Genomic DNA, 5000 nt, shown 5'->3' with positions numbered 1-5000 from the left:
CTGTAATATTTTCTATGCTTAATTAAGCTGTGGTGAGATTATAAGAATATATAATTATTGTAGTCTTGAAGATCATTTTGGGGATATCCTGTTAGAGGTGCATTTTATATCCATAATATAGATTATATCCATATAGATAAACTACAAGTCTTCATCTACAGATGTCGTCGTTGGGTTTAACTTTCTTTATTTCTTTACTGCTTTCACAAATAAAATTAACTTGAACAAAAAGACTCTGAAGTGTTTTTTCTTTCTGCTTCTTTAAAACTTTTTGGTAACACTTCATTTTACGGGTTCGCAAATTTCATGGTAATTAGGACTATTTGAAATGTCTTTGGAATTACTGCCAAATTACTCCAATATTTACCTCCAAAAGTATCGAAAATTACTTTATTATAAACTTTATTTAATAATTATATGCTGAAATAGCATATAATGGTTAAAATATGGCCCTGAGGCTTGAAACCTAACCCTAGCCCGATCTTCATCGGAGCTGGAAAATCAAAACTAATTGTTGCCCCAGGGCAAGTTGTCCTGCCCCTGATTTCCATGTTGGCTGATTTCCTGGTCTACTACCAGTTTCCTGCTGGTTCTGCTCAGAATAAATATGTTTTGGTTAATATTTACACGTTCAGATCAATATAAACACACAGTATGTTGATATTTACATGTTTCAGATCAATATAAACACACAGTATGTTGATATTTACATGTTCAGATCAATATAAACACACAGTATGTTAATATTTACATGTTCAGATCAATATAAACACACAGTATGTTAATATTTACATGTTCAGATCAATATAAACACACAGTATGTTAATATTTACATGTTCAGATCAATATAAACACACAGTATGTTGATATTTACATGTTTAGATCAATATAAACACACAGTATGTTGATATTTACATGTTTAGATCAATATAAACACACAGTATGTTGATATTTACATGTTTAGATCAATATAAACACACAGTATGTTGATATTTACATGTTTAGATCAATATAAACACACAGTATGTTGTGTAACTTTAAATAGGTTGGTTGCAGTGTACTTGGTGAGGCAGGTGGTTTACTTTGAGTACAACCTTTATTGGTTAATTTAATTGTCTGTAATTGGTTGTTTATGTGTCATGTCACTTTCCCTGGTTGTGATTGGCTGAGGGGCTGTGGGGGCGGGATTGGTGAGGAGCGGCGGGACGGAGGAGATGGAGAAAAGCTAGTGGAACAGAAATAGATGTAGTAATTAGAGATGTAGTAATTAGAGATATAGTAATCAGAGATGTAGTAATCAGAGATGTAGTAATTAGAGATGTAGTAATCAGAGATGTAGTAATCAGAGATGTAGTAATTAGAGATGTAGTAATCAGAGATGTAGTAATCAGAGATGTAGTAATTAGAGATGTAGTAATCAGAGATGTAGTAATTAGAGATGTAGTAATCAGAGATGTAGTAATCAGAGATGTAATCAGAGATGTAGTAATCAGAGATGTAGTAATTAGAGATGTAGTAATCAGAGATGTAGTAATCAGAGATGTAGTAATCAGAGATGTAGTAATTAGAGATGTAGTAATCAGAGATGTAGTAATTAGAGATGTAGTAATCAGAGATGTAGTAATCAGAGATGTAGTAATTAGAGATGTAGTAATCAGAGATGTAGTAATCAGAGATGTAATCAGAGATGTAGTAATCAGAGATGTAGTAATTAGAGATGTAGTAATTAGAGATGTAGTAATTAGTCTAATCGGGTGCAGTGTCACATTATAATTAACATTACAGCTGGCAAAAACAAACATGGGGTTGTGATTATAAAATGAAACTGAAAAAGAAGAAGATGAAGAAGAAAGCGACAGGTTGATGGCGATATGTGATGCAGCGTGTTGCCTGTATGTGTGAACATGTGTTTAGCATGTCATTATGGTATAATTCCCCGTCTCTGCTTTCTAATCTTGTTCTCCCTGCAGTCTTAAGAGATCACCGTGGAGTCGGGGATGTGAGTGTATATATAGATTGTTGACTGGAGGAAAATGTGGTTTTCATGTCTGTCTGCTCTTTTTTTTTCATCAGCGCTTGTTGCTGTAACTGCAGGAGTGGAAATAATAAATTACATTTCATCTTTTTTTTGTGTGTGTGTATTTATGTATAATTTATTTTTACTTAAGTTTTTTTTTTTATCCCAAGTATTGTACTTTGCTGCATTTCAAGTTGCATCCTGAATAAAAAAAAAGTTTATAAAACCTGCCATAGTTTAGGTAAAAAGAAAAGAAAAGTGTCATCTTAATTAATCAGAGTAATGTACCACCCAGGGCGGCTGTGGCTCAGAGGGTAGAGCAGGTCGATCCCCGTCTCCTCCGGGTCACATGTCGACGTGTCCTTGAGCAAGACACTTAACCCCAAAATTGCTCCCGAAGGCATAGCCATCGGCGTGTGAATGAGTATTTAGATAACATCCTGATGGGCAATGAATGTGTGTGTGAATGCTGAGTGACACAAATCAAACACACCCATGATGTCATGTGATCTTCAGGTGCATGCTGGATCTTTCTAACATGCTCAATGCTAAAATGCTGGATCCTCCAGGTGGCTTCTGCTTTCACTGGCACATGGGAGAAGTTTGCAAGAAAGGGTTTATTTGAACCCAAACCATGATCATTTCCTAAACATAACAAAGTAGGTTTGTTGTCTAAATCGAAAGAGGATTTCTGGAAGAAACTTCTCCCAGAACTTTTAACTTCAATGAGGTGTTTGAGGCCTTTCTGCTGTTTATGATTGCAGAGCCTCATTCAGCTCAAAGTGTTTGAACACTTTGAGGAGCATGCAGTGGGACAGAGACACTGGGACTGGTTATACTGGAACATAGAGGTTGTGTGGATATTATGGACTGAGAATGAAGGAGCAGAGTAGTTGAACCTGCAGCAGATTGAGGAGGACTTCGCTCTGCACAAGACTCACAGAATGACATTCAGACAGGTGAGTGCAACAAAAAGTTATTTATCAGAGGAGCACGTCAATCATAGTGCTTGTGTCTGCACATGTGCAAGAACTGCTGCTGCTGCTTTTTGCTTTAATGTGTGTTCGTGGCTGCAGCTGCTGTGGAGTTTATATTGTTCATATACATGTCTATGTTGTTTGCTTTGGTGATGTTATATTCTGCTGTTGATTCTACAAGAAGTGACATGCTATTTGATTTCTGCAGCTTAATATTGCTTATGGCACCTGCTGCGGTGTCTTTTTATTTGTTTCATTTTTATTTAATTGTCTGGGTTTTGTCTCTTTTCTGGTTAATTCTAGGAAAACTCACACTGAGGAAGGCAGTTGTATAATTGGTCATCAGTTGTGTTCAAGGAATATATTGTTGGTGTGGACGTAAGGGCTTTGTGGTGTGATGTGTATACGTTGACAAGTTATTGCACTATTTTGTAGCCTAAACAGGTTCTTTAATTTAATACGTCTATCATATAACATCATCATATACACTTTTTTATTTACCCTCCCTCCACTAATACCTTTCTCAAAATGTAACGCAGTGACATTTACTCAGAGTACATTTTAACTGACTTTTTACTTGTATCTACATACATATATTAATACATGTTTAACTTCTACTTTAATTACTTTTAAAGCAACAGTACTTTTACTTGAGTTAAGTATTCTCTCTCCATCCCTGTGTAAGTGTCACACAGGCTTAGTCCAATAATGATCCATAGAAAATTTGGTAGAAATCGGACCAACGGCTTAGGAGGAGATGTCAAAAAGTGTTTTTCAAAAAATCCAATATGGCGGAAAATCTAGTTAGGCGGACTTTAGTGGTCCCAGAGGCTTTATTGTAGATCACACGGAGCTGCACATGTGTGTCAAGTTTCAAGTCTGTCGGACTTACCGTGTGCGGGGTGTGGCCTTTCCAAAATCGCATGTTTGGGCGTTAATACAGCGCCACCATGTGGCCGATTGGGGTCATAGTTCTTGAGAAGCACATGCACATCATTTGCAGTTATTGTGCCAAGTTTCATTTTTCTCGCTCATTCCAGCTCACGGCAAATTGAGCCGCGGCATAAGACAACAAAGAATAATAAACCAGCACAAACTCTTGAGAGTTTTGGCGCCCCCTATGGGTCAAATGGAAAATGCTTTGGTTACGCCTATTCCAAACACGTACTGAAGATATCTACCAAGATTTATGATGATTTGACTAATGGTCCATGAATTATGGCCAATTTCCTGCTAAGCTCCGACCATTGAAAAGTTTGTTGGTCAACAGATTCATAACGCAATGAGGTATCAACACGCTTTATGCAACTTTAGATGACATTAGTCCAATAATGATCCACAGAAATTTGGTAGCAATCGGACCAACGGTTTAGGAGGAGATGTCAAAAATGCGTTTTTCAAAAAATCCAATATGGCGGAAAATATTGCCAGGCGGACTTTAGTGGTCCCAGAGGCTTTATTGTAGATCACACGAAGCTGCACATGTCTGTCAAGTTTCAAGCCTTCGCGCTCAAAGCGCCCCCCTAGTCGCCGATTTGAATGAAACTTTCAGCGGATGTTTCAGCTACTCTTGTGAACATATGCTGCAAGTTTGGAGATGATGGGCCAAGGCTTGGGAAGTTAGGTCTACTGATGTGCTGAGCCCTGCCCTCTTAACGTTCATTGGTCAACAGATTCATAACGCAATGAGGTATCAACACGCTTTATGCAACTTTAGATGACATTAGTCCAATAATGATCCATAGAAAATTTGGTAGAAATCGGACCAACGGCTCTTAGGAGATGTCAAAAAGTGTTTTTCAAAAAATCCAATATGGCGGAAAATCTAGTTAGGCGGACTTTAGTGGTCCCAGAGGCTTTATTGTAGATCACACGGAGCTGCACATGTGTGTCAAGTTTCAAGTCTGTCGGACTTACCGTGTGCGGGGCGTGTGCCTTTCCAAAATCGCATGTTTGGGCGTTAATTACAGCGCCACCATGTCTACACCATGTGTATCTATCTATCT

Source organism: Sebastes umbrosus, unplaced genomic scaffold (genome assembly GCF_015220745.1).
Source record: "Sebastes umbrosus isolate fSebUmb1 unplaced genomic scaffold, fSebUmb1.pri S37, whole genome shotgun sequence".
Taxonomy (NCBI): domain Eukaryota; kingdom Metazoa; phylum Chordata; class Actinopteri; order Perciformes; family Sebastidae; genus Sebastes; species Sebastes umbrosus.
Note: the sequence above shows the minus strand (reverse complement) of the source record.